General features: G+C 39.0%; 1 protein-coding gene across 4 annotated transcripts in view; it reads right to left on the bottom strand.

Moving 5' to 3' along the window:
* The window catches only part of Grm7 (glutamate metabotropic receptor 7), an 819,622-nt gene that overhangs the window by 71,904 nt on the left and 725,224 nt on the right, over window positions 1-22,494 (bottom strand). The window lies entirely within an intron of this gene.

Below are 22,494 nucleotides of genomic sequence, written 5' to 3'. Positions count from 1 at the left end.
TGAATTCTGTGTACTCACTATGGAGTTGGCTAATATTACCTGCAAAATATTCCTTGAATTTCTTTCCTTCTCCATACTGATCCTCTGAGAGCTAAATATATTTATCCACATAATACCATTAAAGCACATAGGGCAGTGGCTACCATTTACAAATTTAAAAATTTATGTCTTCATCTTCCATTTCCTTATCCCCTGTCATGGAGTGACTAGGATTCTCTGTAGGATACATCTGTCTTTGCTGCATCTAGGTTTGCTTCCCCAAACAGTTTCACAGAGATACCAGAGTGGTCTTTCTGAGAGCTTCAAATGAGACCAAATGGGCTCCCCTGCAGCATGCTTCAAAGACTGTCCATAGTCCTGCACCATCTGACATGGCTATATTCCCTACAGCTAGCTAGTCTCACTCACATGTGTGTAGATTTGCTTTATTGCTCCTTTATGCTCAAGTTGAAGCAAAAGGCTTAGTGTATGGTAGCATTCTTTTTGTCCAGAGCATCTCAAGAGATAGCTATATCAGGATCCTGTCAGCATGCACTTCTTGGCATCCACAATAGTGTCTGGATTTGGTGACTGTATATGGGATAGGTCCCTTCCTCCCTTCCAATCCTGATTCTTTCCTTTCTGCCTACTAGGAGGATGCTGGTATTGCTGCCAATCAACCTCCCTCTTTATGTTCTGCACAAACCCAATCCGATTGAATGTATCACTTAGAATCCTAATGAATATTGAAGTTTTGGTCAAAATAGGAGATTTCGATATGTAGTTTATCACTGACTTTCCAGCACTAATCTCTAAGACCAACTGGGCATAAGTAACACTCCTTGAGAGCAAATGCTAAGCCCAGACAGTCTACCTCAGACAAGACTCACTATCCTACAAGAACTTATTTCTCCTCCTCATAATTTTCTGTGAGATAAAACTCTACCTTTCACGAACTTGTACTCAGGTGTATACACACAGATATGTATGCATCTTCTTCCATCCCTATGCTACAGTTTATTAATGAGACCGTGCCTTGCCATGATGCATATCTTTTAAACTTTCTCTGTGCTAAACTATTTGGATGTTGTATATCATGGATATTAAGTCATTTTAGTTCTATAAACATTACCTAAAAATTGGATGCTCCCATTTATAACTATGATTACTAGTAACACAACTACGAAATTCCACAGTAATTCCATAATATCATCTACTACAAGACTTTAAGACAACATTTTTTTCTTTGTTCTAAAAATGCCTCTTAGGATTTTTTTCCATACTCACAATTCAATCAAGGTTGTATATCACATTTGGTTACATGTATAGATTCATCATTGAGAACAATTTTTCCTGACTTTTGTTTTAAACTGTTTTATTAATGATCATGAAAAACATTGCCTCTAATCAACAATAAAAGATTTAAATTATTTTATTTATTCGTGTGTGTGTGCATGTATATTAAGACTGTGTATGTGCTCACAAAAGACAGAATAGTACATAGAGTGACATGGAATTAGAATTATAGGTGGTTGTGACATCCCTGGATAGTGAGAACAAACCCAGGTCTACTAGAAGAGTGGCAAATGCTCTAACTGCTTAGCCATCCCTCCAGCCGACTGGGTCTACTTTTAAAGATGATAGTTAAAAGCTGGCTCACAGTAATTGCACATGTTTCTAGAATCTTGCTCAGGAATTCAATAGTTGTGTAAAACCTGTGGCCATCCAATCAGTGACTTAATGTTTCAATCTCTATGAACAAGTTGTATTTACTTGTATCAGGAATGTCTATGTTTTTTTTCTTTTAGGACTTGTAAAAGTAAAATATATGATGCATTCGTGGGATATAGTTACCCTACTCTGTTATAGACTGTCAAACCTTATTCACCTCCAAAACTGTCAATTTTACTTTTTCTCAGTGGTATTTTTTGATTCTTCACGAATATGTCTATAAGATGCTGCTCTTAGTACGATCCAAGGTCTGTGTTAAGTATATAACTTTCTGAATTTGTTTATTGATGTCTATTTAAACTCAGGTCATACTTACTTGTCAGCAACATTTTCTGGGTGGTATCTATAGGCACAAGAGCCCACCAAGTCTAGAGGGACACAGTGGCAGGCTGATGCACTGGTTGGCAATACCCTATTTGATCATCTGCTTAAGAAGGTGACGATAAAGTTGTAGTTTATCTTTTATATGGAAATAATCTAGGCATGAAGCGCTGAGACATAACAATTTTAAAGACTAAGTTCTTACTTAATATTCTTTTAACATTTTTACTTTATTAATATATTGAGCTTTTACTTTCCCTGTGGTTTAGAAAGGAGATATAATTATTTTCCTATGCCTCACTCCCACTGGAAAATGTGTTACCTAGTCCTGTTACCTAACAGAAAATCACTATAGTATTAGCAATGTGTGTTCCTCTGAGGATACCTGTGATGGGCTTCTAGGAGACTGAGGTGTGAAGAGACAGATATTTCCTTAGCCTTTGTCAGTCCTTCTCGTGGTATTATCACTGCACACTCTGTCCTTTTCTCTGTGGTGTCTGATTACCATGGTACCACTAAACATTAATCCATTTTATTGGCTTATAAACCGTGATACAACGTGACTTATAGGCCTTCAATCAGCATTAAACAAGAGCAGACCGGCCACTTGGCCACTTACATAACGGTGTGCACTACTTGGGAGCAGACAGGGCTTCCAATAGGAGATCATTTTCCTTCAAGACAGGATGTGAGATTTCTCTCTCTCTCTTCTCTCTCTCTCTCTCTCTCTCTCTCTCTCTCTCTCTCTCTCTCTCTCTCTCTCTCTCTGTGTGTGTGTATGTATGTATGTATGTTTGTAGTGTGTAGTGTGTGAAGCCCTATATGATTACTTTAAAATAATTTTTATTATAATCAAAATGTATCCTTCAATGTCCATTGTGGTGCTTGCTTCAATCCAGGGGCCATCTCTACCATCTGTTCTTAACCTCTCATTGTTGTAAAACATATTTTTAAAAATGATGTCTCTTAAGTAACAAGGAAGCAGAGATATTCATTTTTGACCATGCAGAGAGCTTCTAGAAATCAGTAAATTGCAGCTTAAATGAGAGCAAGTGTTGAAGACAGGGAGACAAAAAATCTGAGCAGCCCAGAAATGAGCATATTCAACTATTGGGTTAAAGAAATCAGAATTGCTTTTACCATTTAAAGAGTAGGTTTTCATAAAACTTAAAATTTATTTCATAAACATGTAAAGAGAAGGTGGGAATAGTGAGGCATATCTGTAAACTAGCACGGGAGATGTGGGAGCATTTGGAATTTGAGGCCATCCTGGGCTACATTGCAAGACATGATCTGAAAAACAGTGTTATCAAATGCCTTCAACACTGTGCTCCTGTCCATAGGAGTATTACCCTTGTTAAAACGCTCATGCTTTTCCTACTGTGTACCATTCCTATGAAAGCAGAAATTCATGTAAACCCAGAAGGAACAGGGATTGTTGGAAGAGGTCAGACTTAAAATTGAATACAGGTGAAATACAATTTAGGGACTGCACAATGACTTCATTTGGCATTTTCTATTTTGTGGATCATACTACAGACAATATTATGCCGTTTATGGCTATTTATGGACTTCTTTTCTTGACAAAAAGCCTTCCTGTAGAAGCAGCTGTGTAGCATTCTCTAGGGATGGTGTGGCTTACTCATCTTAGTCTCTCTGAAAACTGACTGGGAGTCAGTGTCCCACACCCTTCTGCTAAAAATTCTTGTTGGGGCTAGCTTTCATTAAATGTCCCACATTGACCAAGTTGGCAAGATAAACTGAACGGAACAGAAAATGCTGGTAACTTCTGCATTGGCAAAAGGGAATGGTTATGAAATTAATCTCTTTTTTTTTTTTTCAAAACATGGCTCCAGCTGTATATGTAGGGGAGGATGCCCTTGTCAGGCATAGCTGGGAGAGGAGGTCCTTGGTCCCATGAAGGCTGGATGTCCCAGTGTGGGAGAATTCGAGGGCAGGGAGGTGGGAGTAGATGGGTGGGGGCACATCCTCATAGAGGCAGGAGGAGGGGGGATGGGTTAGGGAATTTCTGGCTGGGGGAATGGGGAAGGGGGATAACATCTGAAATGTAAATAAAATATCCAATAAAAAAACCCACTATTGGCTAATTTTCACACAACTATGTCCTTTCTCAAACTTGTAGACTATTCTCCACTCAAAAACTACAATGTAAGAATTAATAGGGGACTTTATTCCTTTCCCTTTTGGTTTTTAGAGTTTGTTGTTTTCAGTTTTGATTATTTTATTTTCATGCTGGGGATAAAGGCCAGGGCCTCACACATGCTGGGCCAGTATTCTATCTTAGATATAGCCTCTACTTATATGAAGGTTATAACTCAGGCTCTCTAACTCCATTAGAAAGGATGTAACTTAGCTCAGAAGATTTCTGCGGAGATCCACCAAGACTTAATCCTTCACACACCCATCTAACATCTCAGTGTTGTTTATTTATTTTTTATGTGTATGAGTGTTTGCCTCCATGTATGTATGTGCCTTGTGAGGGGCTTGTGCCCAGAAAGATATGAAAGTATGCCAAATGCTCTGGAGCTGGAGCCACAGGTAGTTGTTGGCTGCAATATGGGTGCTAGTAACCAAACCTTGATCTGCAAAAGCAGTGAGTGGTCTCTACTACTGATTCATCTCCATAGCCCTCACGTATATTTTACAATGTGATTATATAGCTATATACTCACTAATCTTTCAACTAGGAGAAATGCCTTGGGAGGCAGATGAAGTTGGGAATTATATAGAAATATAGATTGTATTCATCCTCCCAATTTACATGGGCTAGGTCACTGTTCTATGGTGCGTGGACTGGCATGCATGTAGGTATAAGCCAGAAGTTTTTCTCTGAACTTCACTTAGTTGAAGAGATGATCCATAAAAGTGTTTTCTTCATCTGCTAGTCTGGTCCTTAACAGGCTCCTACTCTGTTAAGTCTGGACTATCCCACAGCGACTAAATGCCAATGTCCCTTGACTTTACAGACAGAAAAGTTGTTCCGTCTGCTATCATTATTATAATTGACTAGCTTATGACTGATCTTCCCTCCCAGCTACAACTACACTGCAAGGGGAGCTTCTTCAAAGGGGAAATAAGCTCCTTATATTCAGGTCAATAGAAAAGCAGTGAGTATTTACTGTGGTTTTTGTTGGTTGACAAAAAAACCAAAAAAAGTGTCCTTATTTAAAACACAAAGAGATTATTATATTTTCTTTTCGTCTTGATTGTTTTTTTAAACAAATGTTATTTAGTTAGTTACAAATTATAGTTTTCCTTATGACATTTTAATGCATAGTTTGGGTTAACTTTTACTCCCCACACTTCCCTCCTCTTTATCTCCTTGCCCCTCCTCCCTGCTCATTCCTTCTACTTTTATATCACCTGTGTTCTATTACCACCTCACTCCTCTCCATGTAAAGCCTCTTTAATTAGAGTCTATCTATATTTCAGTGGTCATGAAGATCACACAAAACTCTTTCTCTTCTTCCAAGAGCATGCCCTGGCTTTTCTAATGCTTTCATCTTTCTTTGGATTGCTTTGAGTAAGCACTAACAGAGACTCATCAAGGTGAACCCTGTTCATATTTTTCATTGGATTAATATGGGGTAATGTTATTTCCTCTGGTTTCACACAAGAGGACATAGTGTCATGATAAGTGGACCCAAATAATGAGCATCTCTTGGATATTTTCTTATGTTCCCATAGTTGTGACTGCTCTGTCTCTTCTATTTTGTTTTCATTTGCACCGTAGAATATCTGAGCAGTGGGAACTCTTGAATGTCCCTAAACTACAGGAGTGCTTTTAACCGTGTACCACTAGTTGTCACTTTCCTAAACAAAGCTAGCCATTTCTCTGGCATTACTAAACGCATTGATATTAGTTTGTATAACAAAATAGAGTATATTTTTAAATGCCTTTGCATTTCATTTGAAGTTAAATACTATTTTTGAGTACCCAAGTGGCAAGAGTCAATGTGAACCAAAATCATAGCTCAGTATCTAAGAAATTAGGGACAGTTTGGCAATGCCATCTTTTGATGGGTAGGGATATTGTATATATTTTAATGCACCATCAAAAGGCTCTAATTATTTCATTTGTTTTTCTAGAACTACTCTACACACACACACATACACACACACACACCCCTTAACACTTCATGTTTCAAGTGACTCTCCTGAAGTAGGTGGTAATTTATACATTTAGATTGAGCCATTAAGTGATTTGACTCAGACATAAATGAATGTCAACGTTCACAGAGTTGGTGTTTAACCTCACTGCCAACAGGTTCATAAAACATAGCTTGGTTTTCACTGTCTGTCACTATACTTTTCTACAAAATGTTCTAGAAAATATATACTTAATTGCATCTACCTATAAACTCAGAAGATATTCTAAAACAATGTTTCTAATTTTGGACAAGATCAAAATAGGATCTAAAGTAAAGATAATGTATCAATGTACAGAGATCTCAATAAAAAGATTCTCTTTTGCTATCATATCAATCTTATGGTGAGATTTTTAAAAAAATATATCATATCTTTTAATGCATTAAAATAGGATTGTCATCATCATACTGGTGGTTGACAAGCCCTGGTTTGTTATGTAATATAAACATCATTACATAATCATATACCATATTAATAGTAGGGCCAAAACCTGTCTTATACACAGTTAATTAACAAATAAATCATGTAAATAAAAGTGTTTGTTGCGCAATCATGAGACCCTGACTATAGTCCCTAGAACCCACGTAAGCACCCAGATACGATGGCACATGCTTGCAATCTTATCATTAATGAGGCAGAGACAGAAGAATTCTTGGTGCTTGCTGGTTGACCAGTTCAGATGACCCCAAGAGTTCCAAATTCTAGTGAGAGACTCTGATTCAAAAAAAGAAAAAGTGAAGGAAAAAGAAAGACACCTGGTGATGACCTCTGGCCTGTGACCTCTGGCTTCCACATACACATAAGTACAAATACAAAGTAAGAAATTATAAAAGTAAACACATTTGGTTTTGAGTGTTTCTGCATAATCAGAATAGCCAGGGAGAAGCTTTTTATTCAGAGTGATAGTTGTTTCTATTGTTAGTAGCCATGTGATGCTTTGGGAAAATGGAAGTTTATTTGTGAGCTCATTCTTGCTACAAAGTCCTTGGTGTCTAACAAACATGGTTATTAACAAAACTACACTGAATTTATAATAGAGAGAAGTTTATTTACTCCTAGATCACATCTACTGAGTAACTGCCTTTCCTAGTGGTGTCCTTAAAATTTAAAAATGCTTTCTCAAACCAAGAAGCCATTTCAGGGTCAGTCAGTACAAGGGATCAAATAGTGCCTGCATCAAAATGTAGGTATCTTGAATACTGGAATATTAGAATAAAGATATTCCCAGTACAATCAAACTCTCTTTTTAATTGGCATTCTTGAACTTTATCTCATAACTGTAACTATACATAAATTTTCTGTTCATTCATCTGAAACAGAAGGAAGTTATAATTCTTCTTAACTTGGGTTCAGAGTTGAATCTAAAGCTGGATGTGACTACCCAGATGTCAGTATGTATAGTCATGGAAGCTCCACCATTACACAAAATGTCATTGTGTTGTACAGTTGGTATTTGTGCTACAAAATAATCCTAAGTTTAATAACATTTGAGTTTAGTCTGGAACAGAGCTTCTGACTATCAGGAATATAGGATTTTGAGTAATGGGTGTGTTTTTCCCTGTTCGTAACTCAAAACACTTGGTCCACAAATGCAGATATGCCTTGCAAGCATAAAAGTTAATTAAGCCTCTAATAAAACAATAGAAATTCATATCTATGCTCATTTTTATTTTGATGATCTCAGGTGAGACTGGAACTTTGTATTTTTAGTAATCTACATAATTTCATTTTACAATTTTCAATTTTAGGGGGAAGGAAAAGGGGAGTCTTCCAAGGAAGGGGAAATGGAATATAGTGTTGTAAAGGGATAAAGGAAAAATCAGAAGAGAAAGATTCGGTTGTGAGGGCAGAGTAGCAGACAGAATATAGCGGGGCATAAATAACACTACATTCTCTTGAAAAGTCTCATGGAAACCTGATACTATTGAAGCTTCCTAAAACATGTGAGTTTAAGTGGAGTTACTGCATCATGCAGGAGAGAGAGAACAGCCCAACTAGGCACCATGTGCTATATATCACCAAATAAACCCTCCAGTACCAGAAAGAGTTCTATAGACACTTTCCCTCCATGCCTAAGATACAACATTACAGGCCATTTCCAGTGCTGCTCATGACTTTTCACAACTTGGTAGTAAGACCTGATTGCTGAAGATATCACAGTTAAGTCATTAAACATGGAGAAATTGAGCTGGCACTCAGCTAGAAGTATTACTTCCACTGACTTGCATTCATAGCGTTGGAAGGTACTATACATACTGCTTAAGGAGAAAAGTGATCACTCATCTCACTAAACTATGAACCCTGGAAGCAACAATAAAATCCTGCCTACAAGGTATGTACACTGGAGCAATAGTAGTACAAAGTTTGTGAGAGTAACCAATCATATTTTGATTGGATTTAAGAACCATTCCATGAGATAGAGCCTGTACCTAACACTGCTCAAGTGACCAAGAACCTAAAACTAGTAAGGCCATGGGACTAGGGAAAAGCCGGACACTATTCTCCTGCTAAAGGTAAAATGCAGCGGTAAAATGACTCCTAATAAAATGTATTGCTAGACCCATAGATCAATGCATTGGTCAACCCTCGTTAGAGAAGCTTCTTCTTACAGTAGATGGGAATTAACACCGAGACACACAACTAAACAGCATACAGAGAGTGAGAGCTCTGCTTTGGAGCACAGTCCAAAATAGGATGTCTTCATCTGATTCCTCCCATCAAGGCTCAGGAATCTATGAAGAAGAGGAGGTGGAGAGACTCTAAGAACAAAGGGTAGTGGATGACTCCAGGATGTCCTTTTCTAGGTGTATCCTCTTCTTCCACTTAGCTGTTTCAGCATGCTCTTCAGCATTTTGTTCCTGCTGCTCTGAGAGGATTAGAATCACAAAAGGGAGCAGCCAATTCAGTTTGTTGTGGTCTAGGCTATGACAGGGAGTCATGCTTTATTTAAGATGGCCAAGGTTTCAATATGGAGGATGCAAACCTGGGTCCGAGAAATTCATTTGTAGGGATGGGAAAGCAAAATTTAGCAAAGAACAGGAGTGACTCATTAGAGAAATTGGAGAGATAGGTGGGATTTTCTTTCAAAAGTCCCAGTTCTGTCTCACATTTAATCAAAACTCTCATTTAGGCCTCTGCCAAGAAAGTAAGAGAAACTAACTCTCTTTCTTTCTTTCTTTCTTTCTTTCTTTCTTTCTTTCTTTCTTGGTGTGTGTGTGTGTGAAATTTTAGCACTAGTATATTACTTTGGTAGGTTTTTGCTTTGTTTTGTTTTTAGTGGTTGGTTGGTTTTTACTTGTTTATTGTTTGTTTTTCAAAACTCTTCCCTGATTGTCTGTGTGGTTAGAGAACTGCAATCAGGCTTAACCTGGACATAAGCTATAAGTGTAGCCATTCTCCTTTGTTCAAATGGATCAATTCACAGAGCTACAGAGACAAGACAGTGGTTAGGAGTGATGTTAGGTATCTTTGTTGACTTCCAGTTACTTGGTAGTAAGAGAAAATGTAAGAGAGTAGGGCCAGGTCATCAGTTAAGTTTCCATTAGTATGTTGCAATCTCATGGCTAGCCAAATTGCAATATACATGTGGGAAACTATATGGGATTATTTTTCTGTTAGGGACAGTATTTCATGAAAGTAGAAAGTGATTGTGTGTCAACATTGACATTAAGAACTAGCATTTTGCTTGGTAAATTAACTCTAACCTATGTCCCCCTGTATCGTCATCCTGGCATATGCCTGAAAACACAGAATCAAACTCTGCATAAGCATTATTTTTTTCATGGTATTTATACATACATATTCACATTTAACTTATAAGCAAGATATAGTAAGAGACAAATGGGAGTACCTAATAATAGAGCAAAATGGCCCCATCTACACATTGTAATAAAATGTCCGACATCCTTCACTTGTGCTTTGGAGCCCTTATTGCATAGCATAAAGGTTACTGTGAGAACACAGCTCGTCTGATTAATGAGACGCCTAGGATTGACTGATATACAGTTAGCATGTGAGTGTGAAAACTGGGCAAAGGAATAATGCACATCTCAGGAAGACTAAATGGGATGCTACAAAAATTCATCATATTGACTGACCAGAACACAGGCAATTTAAAAGCTATGTGACACTTACTTCTGGAATTTTTCCATTTAATGTATTTGGATATTGCTTGATCATTTGTTGTGGAAACTCTGGAGAGAAACTATATTTTTATTTGTTTTGTTTGTTTTGTTGTGTTGTGTTTGTCAGGTTTTCAGATCCATTTCATGGCATGGGGTGGGAGAGGAGAGACTGGAGTGTATGAGGTATGAGTGGGTCGGGGGTGGGGCACCAAGCCTGGCACTTCTACTGATGCTATGATGTGCTTACAGACAGGCACCAAGCATGCTGTCCTCTGAGAGGCCCTACCAGCAGCTGACTGAGAGAAACTATAGTTAAGGCACCAGTCTTACTTTAGTTTTCATTGAAACAATTTTTAGCTACCGTTTAAAGAGATAGAATCCACTTATTGGAGCTAGGGAGCTGTTCTGTTAGTATAGTGCCTGTTGAGAAAGTAAGAGTACCACAGTCCTCATGACAAAAGCTGGGTTTGCAGTACGCTCAGAAGTTTGGTCTAGGTTAATCAAGATGCACTAGATCCTAGTGGGAGATTCTGTCCCTGACTTTAAAAACTGAGCAAATGGCTTCTGAGAAATAGCCTCTGCACAATTGTACACACATATATGTGCCCCCACATATAAGTGTATTTTTTTTTTTTTTTTGCTTTTATCTCTGTGTCTGCATGCCCATCTCTTTACCTACAAAAGAGAAACAAAGCCAGGCAGGTTTGTAATTTTGCAATGGGCAACAGAGTGTGTGTGTGTGTGTGTGTGTGTGTGTGTGTGTGTGTGTGTGTGGTGGGGGAGGGGGGTTCCCTGGATTTGCAGGCCAAGCAGCCAAGGAGAATCACTGAGCACTAGGTAGGAGCTGCCACAAAGAGCAAGATGAAGGATAACTGAGAAAGATATCTAAGGTTCTCCTCTGATTTTCATACACATATGTACATACATGCATCCCCCAACAAGGAACACACACACACACACACACACACATACACACACACACACACACACACACACACACACACACACACACACACACGGCTGACACTGAAGCTCAGGACTTCTCAGTTCTAAACTTGCATCTCAGCCTCTTTACTGAGCTGAAAACAAATCCAGTCAAGAAAACAAAAGTGCCCTTTTGGAAACAACACAGCACTAGTTACTCACTGAGGAGAGACAGCTTCTGCCTCCCTCCATTGGAGGCCTTATTAATTTTAAAGAAGTTCCTGGAGCCATTCATTCATATAGAAAAGATAGAAACAGAGACTGGAGTCCCTGATGCTTTAATTACATGGGTAACAAAGGGCTAAAGGTGTCACCTAACAGATGTGGGAGTGATAGATGAGGCTGTGTACACTGTCCCTGTTGTCACTATGTCGAGTAGGCAAGTTGTGTGAAGGGACTTGGGGAAGGTCACATTCTATGACATTTTCACAGTCTCAATTACCTTTAGCTTAATTATGTATCTCCCTCTTTACACAGAGGTCTGTTTTGAAGGTGCTTCAAGAAAACTCCCATTAAACTATATGAACTGAGATAAAAAAGGACAGAGAAAAGGAATCTGGTGGAAGCTGGACAAGCTTCCAAGAGGAAGCTAAGGGATGATGACTATAAGCCTTGGGAGGGATGGGATTCTGAGTTTCTGGAAGATAATCTAGGTCACAGTGCTTTAACAGTGAGGACAAGGCAGCAGAGCCCTGATCATAGAGCCTTAACCTCATTTTCTTTTTCTGTGTCTGGAGGTGTGTATACTCCTGTGTTTGCCTACATGTGTGGGCATGTATCTGCATGCCAAAAGTCAACCAACACAGGGTGTCTTCCGAAATTGCTTTTGAGATAGGATCTCTCTGGTTAACTACTTGCTTGCTGATAAGATCAGACTGTTTGGTTGGCAAGGCTGAGGGAACTTTCTGTCTGTTCCCTTCTAGTGCTGGGGATACAGGTATACAACAATCTGTTTTTCTGTCTTTATATGTGGGTATGGATGGGCTGAATTCCAGCCCTCATTTCATGACATTTTAACAACTGAGTCATCTCCCAAGGCCCCGTACCTTTATCTCTTAGGGAATTCAGTTATTCTGTTTTATATAATGAGCATCTCTATAACCACCTGGCAACACAGCATTATTGGGACAACAGAGTCTGTGAAAGGCCTTGTCTCTCAGATGTGTGATTTAGTTCCATCATCCTTTAAATCTAATTGTGAATTTGTACCATGCACTTAACATTCTGCACTGAGCATACTAGGCATCCTCGTGCCTCAGGAGTTTTAGCTCCCAGAGTTAAAACTTTCAGTTTGATAAGATTAGTCAGCCATGTAAAATAAGTGTGTTAAACAGTTTCCATCTTTTGGTCATGGGGCAACTTAGCTGCAGTGGCTCTGGGAACAGGACTTTGGGACAGCCTAGGGTAAGAATAGCCATAACTGTCAAACCTTGCACTGAGGAAGCCACTGTACCCTAAGATCTGTTACTCTGTTGTGTTTCAGAAATATATGACCCTGTATCATTTTATATATAAGATAGTTTTACCTGAATCTCTAGGTAAGAATGTAAGAATTACCTATTTTGTTGAAAAGCAAAGAAACACACACACGTGTGTGTGTGTATAGGTATATATATATATATATATATATATATATATATATATATATATATATATAAATCAGGCTTGTCTTTATTTATTATTAAGTGCTTGTCAGGGAAACATTTAAAACTAGATAATATAAGGTATAAAGACAAGTGGAAATCCAAAGTATGTATGAGGCCAAAGAGATGATCAGTAAGTAAAGTACTTGCAGCCCAAGCCTGAGAACTTGTGTTCAGATACAGGGAACCCACATAAGGCTATCCATAGTAGCACACAACTGAATCCCTGTGTTCCTATAGTGACATGACAAAGCAGAGACAGGAAATGCCTCAGAAGCTTGTGGACCAGAAAGCTTGGTACAGTGAATAAAGAACTCTTTCTCAAATAAGGTAGGAGGCAAAGCCAAACACTCATAATTGTCTTTACCCTCATTTGCATGCAAGGGTATATGTATTTGCACCCACTTAATATTAACATGAACATATAACACACAGTATATACTTTTCCCAGTCTGTTGTTTAGTGGAAAGGACTCACTGAGAATAAATGTCAACACATTAATACAGCTGGCCTCAAAGGACACTCTGATTCCAAATGACATGGGATGTGGTTTTTCCCATCATCTTACAGTTGACTGTTAAGTTGAATAGATTTGAGTCTTTTCATTAATATGACCTATAGTACCCAGTAGACTTTCATCAGCTCCATTTTTCACGGAAGCATTTTCCTGCCAGTGAATCTTAAAAGGCAAGCTAAAATTTTGGACACATATTACTGCTTGAAAATAAGATGTTCATCCCTGGATCACATGCTTGAATACTGGGTAGCCAGATAGAAGAGCTGTTTGAGGAGATTCTGGACCTTTTTAAAAACTGGGACCTAGCTGGAGAAAGTAGGTGTCTGAGAGATTGGCCTTGAGGCTTACAATCTGGCCTCACATTGGGTCTAGTCTCTCTGTATCTTAATTGTTGCTGTGATTCATTAAGCAGCATGTACTCCCAGAGCCCCAGAGCCTTCCCTGATATGATGGACTATATCTTCTCAAAGCATCATGCAAGATAATGGCTCTCTTCAGTTTTGTCTTGTCCTGTATTTACTTACTACTGTTTTCCCTTCACTCTCAAATATGCGTCAGTGTGCTGGGCTGTGTGATCATTCACTGTTCCCCTGATATTCAGAAGAAGTCATTTGTTATCACTGACTGGAGCTCCTGCCCTAGCCCTTCTTTCAATCAGTTAACTGTATGCTTCTGAAGGAAATTATGCTTCTGTTTTTTCATCCCCAAAAGAATGACCAGTTAAGACCGTGCACAATTACAGAGAATATGGCAGGGGAAAAGATGGACATGAGATTCAATACAGGGACCAAGCCTGTAGGGCCTGGGAGGTTGTTGACCTGTGTGTGCACACTGCAGAAATGCTTGACTGAAGTAAGGGAGAGATTCCACTCTGCCTTTCCTCAAAATTCTTTCTGCTGGAATACTGCTTGTCCTTTTAACCGGGTATCACATTCTGTTCATTCTCCTTGCCCTGTGACCACATTTCTGTCTCTGCATTGCTCTTTCTTCTGCAGAATGATGGATGCGACTGTATTGTCTCAAACCTCCAAGGTCCCAGGTATTCATTATCTCAGCAGTTTGGAGGTGAGCCTGTCTTTGGCCCCTGTGTAGGAATTGAGTTGAAATGTTCTTCCAGGAAGCAAACATCAGAGCACAGCAATCCTCACAGAGCCGGCTCTGAGGACTCCTTCCTATAGAGCTCTAATGAGATGTAAATCACTCACAGCCCTTTTCCTCTGCCACCAGCCTCCTTGTTTACAGATCAGGAGTCTGGCCAGTTTCCCTGAGTTCTAGAAACACTCCTCAGGTCCTGCCAAATAGGTATTAAGGAGCCTATAAATAACCACCAATCCTCACATCTCTGCAGTAACAGAGAGGCTGCTGCCTCAGACAAACAAATTGGAAGTTCATAGACAGCTCAGATGGTTATTGAAGGGTGAAGCCTGCATGATGTATTTGAAAATGGATGCAGCAGTGACTTTTATTTTATTTAAAAAGGATCCAAAGTCAGCCTCCCTTTCCTCCCACTTGTTTTAAGTTGAGGCTTTATTTTATTTTATTTTTCTGGGTATAAGGGCATGGTTAGATCTCTGCTCTTAGGCTGTTAAGTGAAAATCCAGAAGAGAAAAGGAAATATTTTTGGTACCTGAGCTGAGAGGTATGCTGTCATTTCTGAGGAGTAGCTGATGGTGCCCCAATTAAGCTTTGTATGTTGAATGATCACCAAGCTGACTTTTTACCCTCCTGCACCCTCAGCCACACTTCCCTGTAAAGAAAAGAAATTATAAACTACTAGTGCCTAGGGGTAGGATCAGCATGGATTTCCATGAGTGCCTTTTCTATTATGTTTTAAGAGTCCTCTGACATTGTTTAGTTTCAGATTTTGAGTACATTATTATTAAGGGCTTTGAATGTTCTTATTGTGCTCCTAGCAAGCAATTTCTGCTTACCCATAGAAACGACCACAAGACTTCATGGATGATGGCTGTAATTATTGATTTACATATGAGAAACTGAATTAGGACCATAGCCTCACCAAATAACAGTACACTTCCTTCCCCAAGGTAAAAAAAAAAAAGTCTTTACTAGCAGAAATTCCTTAGCAATTGCCAGTTGACTTGGAGTAGGGTAGTATGTTCACCAGGCAGAGGTAGCTGTCTCCAGGATGGATGAGCTATACACTACATCCTACTTAACTCTTTGACAACAGGTCAGATGTATACCTGGCACTGTTACCATCACCATATTAGGAGAAGGTTAAAAAGGAGAGTTCAGAGAAGTTACAGTTTTATTCTAAACCACAAAGCTGCAGGTGGAACTCATTCCATGAGTATATCTGCACCAATGCCTTGAACAATGTGCATGCCAGTTAATATTGCAGGTCTCCAAATAGCATCAAATCTTTTTTTTTTTCCCAAGCTGGCTATCTAGGTGGGAACCTTCAACTCTAAATAATGTAGCACAGGATATAAAAACAAACAACTCGCTGTATAATTAAGTCCTCAAATTTTCCTTTTGAAGACTCAATAATGGTGTGCTGTAATTATAAAAATATCAATCTATGATCACAACTATGAAATTAGCAATTATTAAAGAATTCAAGTTAGTTGCAAACATCTCTCCTGGTTATAGGAGCACGCCCACCACACATACTGTTAGTTGTTGCTAGAAGTCCATCACAGTTCAGAACAGACCACTGCAGACCACATGGTTCCAAGGGGGGAAGGTTTATTCAGGAGATAGGGCAAAGGTGCGAGGAAGAAGATGGAAGAAGACAGAAGAAGAGGCCGGCCATGACCACATGGAGAGAGGAAGAGAAGAGGGGAGGGGACAGAGAGGTAAGAGGGTAAGAGATTAAGAGTAAAAGAGTCAGAGAGGGAGGAAGGGGCAAACAGCCCCCTTTTATAGTGGACCAGGCCTACCTGGCTGTTGCCAGGTAATTGTGGGGAGGAGCATAACTGGCTGTTGCCAGTTAACTGTGGAGGTGGAGTTTAGACAGAATACTAACACATACATACACACGTTATTCTCCCCCTGTTTTTAAGCCAGTATTTAAAACAGATTTGTGTGGAAAATTATATAAGTCATATTATATTGAGATCATTACAGAGCCAGATGATAAGTGGTCTGATTTTTTTCCCACCTAAATGTCAATCTTCTCCAAAGACAAACTGAGTCTAAACACAAGTACTGGTATAAAACACACTCCTTCAATCCTGAAAACAAGGAGTGTGTTTGTGATATGCATGTGTACATGCATACTTGATTCTTGTATGCACAACCAACAGGAAGGCTGGAGACATATATTTAAAATATTTCAGCAAGATGGTTTATTTCACTATCTTAGTCTAAGGTATCACAGAGTTAATTGCAAGAATCTTAACATCATCCCAGGGAGACCTTTTCCTTATGAGTGAACTTGCAGGTACAGAGCCAAATGGAATGGCCTAGGGATTAAGAGCCTAAATTCTTGCTTTGGTTTGATCCATTAGCAGAAGCGTTTGTTCTCACTGATTGAATTATACCCATACTGGCTTGAAGAAAAAGAGATATTCCCTGACTGAATCCATTTGTCCAAGGAAACAACACAAACTATATTCCAAACTCGAGGTTTTGTTGAATCCTAACACATCTATTTATTCCAGCACCTTGGAAGACAGCATGCTTTCCGAAAGGCTTGGTTTAGAGACAGTATGCCCTCTGATTAAAGCTTGGTCTAGCTGAATCTGAAGGCCTTTTGATATCTGCACAAAAGTACTTTTCTGTCCCAGGCTCTGAGGGAACTGACCTCTTCTTATCATTCAGTGCCTCCCTCTGTCTAGCTTTGTCTTGACTGTTGAGAAGCATTCTTCCATTTCCCACCTAAATATTTCTATGCTTTCTGTCTAAATGTTGCTAATGAGATAAAGACAGAGCTACAAGAAGAGAAGGAAGTGCAGCCTTTCTTTTATCCTTTGTGAGTGTGTGAAATATACTTAATGGAGAGAAAGACAACACATGACTCTAGAAGTTTCCAGGAACATGTAATTGTCCAGTTTATTTCTAGCTTGATTATGAAGCCATTGTTATGAACTGACTGTGGAGACTAGTGGGCTAATAATTCTTCTCTTGATGAGATATCTCTTTCATGGAGTTTAATAAATAACAAGTAATATATGCAATACTAGTCCTGAAAGTAGGTGAGATTTCAAAAAGAGTTGGGTACTTTTAACCTGTCTGCTTCCTACTGTACTCAAGTCCAATCTTATTGAAAAGCAAAAGCAGAGGCAGCTGGGAGGGTGAGGGTGGGATGGGGGTTTACCATTCAGTTGGTATAGTACTGTCTGACCATGTACAAAGCCATAGGCTCAATTCCTAGAACTACATGAATCAAGCATTGTTGTGCATATCTGTACTCCCAGTTCTCTGGAGGTAGAGCCTAGAGAATCAGAAGTTTAAGGTCTTCCTCGCTACATAGTACCTTTCAGTCCAGCCTGGGTTACATGAGACGCTGAAAAAAACATAAAAAAGAAAAAGAAAAGAAAACAAGTTTATTTACTCAAGCCTCTGACGTGTTTTTTTTTTTTTTTTTTTTCTCTGCAACTCTACTCTACAGAAAACTTGTTGATTTTATTTCCCATTTCTCAGGTCTATCTCCCTATTCTATCTTCTTTCAATTGCTATCATTGCTTACTATATAATTTCTAGAAGATCTCCATTTTCTCTCTTGTTTTTCTCTACTATCTGGAGGAGAGAGGGTGCTGATTATGTTTTTGGTTTTAAAGAAAATGATGGATGCCACTCTGAAAAGCCTGGACCATATTTCTAATCCTTTTGTACTGAGTTCCAGATTCCTTTCTCTGGCTACACTGTTATAGTACACCATGTCTCAGTGTTTCTCCAGTAATTTATTCTCTCTCAGTTGAGTTAGTTTGGAGAGGGAGTTCTGTTGCTTGCACTGTGTCAATGGACAAGGCTAGTGAATGTGCAGGAGGCTGCATTCTAAGAAACAGACAGAAAATGAGGTTCACACATCCATTCAAAGACCAGGGATGGGCCAGTGTAAAGCTCAGTAAGAACAAAGCCATAGTGAGGCTGTGAACCTTGACATGATCATCAGAGGAAAAAGATTAAGGAGTTCCATGCTAATTTTAAAAAGATATGTGTCCATACCTGCTTCCCCATGCCCACTTAGTCTCTTTCAATTGTCAAGAATGTCACCAAATATTCATGCAGTGAAATCCCATCATGTACTAAATATAAGTCATCAGGACAAAATGCTAAAGAAATATTAACATACATGAGGGATACAAACAAAATTTTTAGTCTGTGACTGAGTTCACCTCTAAACCACACCACATGGAATCCAGACCCTTTTCTTGCCTCAGATATTAAAATGTACCTTCAGAGTTTATACTTCAAATGTCTTACATTTTGATTTACTAAGCTGATAATTACCTCTTTAGATGAAAAGATGTTCTTTTATGATCAAAACAGGGTTACAGCTCCATATCTGTCAATATGTGCAAAGATTCTAAGTCTTTTCTGCTAATTATATTAGATGCTCACATTTCTATATGTCCTTCCTCATCCTGAAAATATTGTGAATTACATGGATACATACCGAGGGAGTTTTATTGAAGATGGCAAATTTGGCAAAGGCTGTAGACAATACATTAGAAGCTTATCTCCAGAGTAATGTATACTGTATGGCATTAATGAAGTCCATCAAGAGTTTATATATTGGATGTGACAGGCCTAACTACATTGTGATGGCTTAAAGATTGACTGTGGTTCACCCAAGCAAGGTCAAGTTAAAAAGGAAGAAAGCAGCCAACGATGGCTGTTGTACAGACTTGACACAAGACATTTTGCATTAAGGTGAAATTTCAAAATCAGTAAGGGAGGAGGAACAGCGAGCTGGAATATTCTTCTAGGTCCTTAAACATGTTTATGAGGGCTTTGAAGAAAGAACTGTTATTTAAATAACTCACACATTGTTCCAGAGGCTATGCCATAGTAAATAACTTACACATGCAAGGACTAGGTGTGATAAATTCTGTGTCCATGTACTCCTAAAGAGCAGGAGAGTTTGGACACAGAAAGGAAAATTAGGGTCAGGCTGAGGAAGATTACCACCTGCAGAGGCTAAACACAGAGGTTGATCACTCAGTCATAAACAGGTCCACAAGGGCTCATTTCCAATTCTCTGTCCCAGCAGATTACTCCACCATGCTGCCTCCTTCCCCCACCACTATCTTCCGGAAGCCAAGGTAAGATGTCAAGTGTCATGATTATCTTTTTTGTGGAGACAGGACTGTCAGTTGGATTTCATGGATCCAGGATGATAGAGGACACAGGCTTGGAAATTTAATTTTCTGTTTTCCAGGAATTAGCAGTGGAGAATGCATTCCTCTTAGAGTCTGCTTTCCATGATCTCTGGTCAGTTGTTCCTGGTTTGATAAAGTATGGGATATGATGATGACATCAATGTATTTTGAGGCAGGGTATAAATATTTGTGTGTGTGTGTATGTGTGTATGTAATATAAATATTATATAATATATAATTTATATATCAATATATTGATATATCATATATATATATATATATATATATATATATATATATAATCTTGTTGAATGATATATATGACACAATTTGAAGGAAATGGTTAGAGAGAGACATAGATGAAATTAGAATTATGGTATTAATTCTGTCTTAAACCACCAGTTCTAGGCTGAGTCTGGAATCAGAACAGAAAGTCTACATAAAGGCATTCCTAAAGGAAGTTATATGTTGCCTCCTGTATCTAAGTGGGGAAATAGACCAACAGGTAGTTGGCTCACAGTTCAGCAATGAATAAATAGGACACCATCCTCTAGATCTTAGAAGAAAGGGGTACAGAAGTTAATTTAAGTTCCTTTTTAAAAAAGAAAAATAAAAGAAAGGGATATAGACTATCAACTACAAAGCTTTTGAGACAGTTTTCCAGTGTAGTGGTTTGAAGGAGAATGTGCCCAATAGATTCAGGTGTTTAAATTCTTGGTTCCCATTGGGTCCAAAGAGAACATCAATCTCCCAGACTCCAAAAGGCAGTTCTTATATCTGGAAAGGAACTCACTGTGGACTATAGGAAACCAACATTTTTCAGGAACTTGTGAGACTGTCTCCCCTCTGCCAAGAAGAGTCATTTCTCTTACCTCTAGCAGGAGAGACATAAGCCACCTTTGGAGCCTATCACTGTATCAGAGACCATGCTGGTGTCCAGGCTCCCTCAGTGTCACAGGTTAATACATTTCAACGTCTATGAATCCTAGCCCTTATCACTTCCTCCTCAATCCTAAACCCCCTATAGCTCATGATTTACCCAGTTATTTACCTTTTTAATAATTCAGCTATTTTTAATATCTATCTATCTGTCTATCTGTCTATCATCAATCTATCATCTATCTATCTATCTATCTATCTATCTATCTATCTATCTATCTACCTACCGACCTACCTAAGAGAGAGAGGAGCCAATACTCCTCAGGCACTTATGAAACTGGTTCCCATCTGCCAAAAGGGGCCATCATTTTCCTTACCTCTAGCAGATGTGACATGTGGTCACCTATGGAGCCTATTAGTATATCAAAGTTCATATCATTTACTTCTCTCTCTCTCTCTCTCCCTCTCCCTCTCCCCTTCCCCCTCCCCTCCCCCTCTCCCTCTCCCTCTCTCCCTTTCTATTTCTATTGCTGTCTATCTCTGTATTAGAAAGCTTTTACTCCCAGTTACTCTCCTGCATTCTTTCAAACTCCCTTGCTATGCTCTATTCTCTATCTCTTGCTATCTCTACTAGTCTCTCCTGTTCTCCTAGTCCTGGCCATTTCCAGTCTGCTGGCCATGTTTGGTCTGCTTCTTTTTCTCTGCTCTCTCTCTCAGCTCAGCCATATCATGGAATAGTTATATTGGTAGTTTCACATATGGCTATTACTTGGTGTTGATGCTTGGGGAGGCTTAGGAGGTATGGTCTGGCTGGAGAAAGTATGTCACTGGGGTGAGCTTTGACATTTCAAAAGCAATACACCTTTCTCACTTCACTCCCCATTTCCTGCTTGTGGTTTATGGTGTGATCTTCTGCTATTCCACTTGCCATGCTTGTATGCTGCCATTCAGAGTTGTGTTCAGGTGTCCAGATGTTTTATTATACCTACAAAAAGTCACTAATTCCCATAGCCTAAAGAAACTAGTTGTAACAGTCCAGATAACTAGACTGGAGAGATGGCTCTGAAATTAAGAACACTTGATGGTCTTACAAAAGATCCAAGTTTGATTCACAGCAATCACATGGTAGTTCACAACCATCTGTAATTCCAGTTTTAGGAGATCTAGTGCCATTTTTTTAATTCTTTTTGTACCAGGTACGCATATGGTATACATATATGTCTGTAGGCAGAACACTCATATGTACAAAATTAAATAAAAATTAAATACAGGCAATTGAGTCCCTAGACATTAAACATTAGCATTGTTAATTATCAAGGTTGTGATCCACACATCCCTTGTTTGCTAGCTGGTACTCACTATAAAACCCTTTCATATATTATAATGTAAGATGACACATGGATTAGTTATTTTTCTAGTTGCTTTGACAAAATGCCTGACAAAGCAATTTAAAGAAAGAAGAGTTTGTTTTGGCTCATGGTTAAAGAGTACAGTGCATCATGTTTGGGAAGACATGGCACCAGGAATGTGAGGCAGCCAATCACAATCCACTAATATTCAGGAAGCACAGAAAGATAATTGCTGATACTCAGCTTTCCCCTTCTTTTAAAAAAAATTAATTAATTTATATTCCAAATGCTGCCCCTCCCAGTTCTCCTAGAAGAGTTCTTCACCATATTACCCCTTCCCTTTGCCTCTGAGAGGGTGCTGCCTCTTAGCCCCCTCTTCCAGATATCCCCCTTCCCTAGGGCATCAAGTCTCTACAGGATTAGGTACATCCTCTCCCTCTGAGGGCAGACAAGGCAGTCCTCTGCTACATATATGCCAGGAACCTCAGACCAGCCTATTTATGCTCT

The sequence above is a fragment of the Arvicanthis niloticus genome, chromosome 9 (assembly GCF_011762505.2).
Source record: "Arvicanthis niloticus isolate mArvNil1 chromosome 9, mArvNil1.pat.X, whole genome shotgun sequence".
Lineage (NCBI taxonomy): Eukaryota > Metazoa > Chordata > Mammalia > Rodentia > Muridae > Arvicanthis > Arvicanthis niloticus.
Note: the sequence above shows the minus strand (reverse complement) of the source record. Positions and strands in the feature narration are given on the sequence as shown.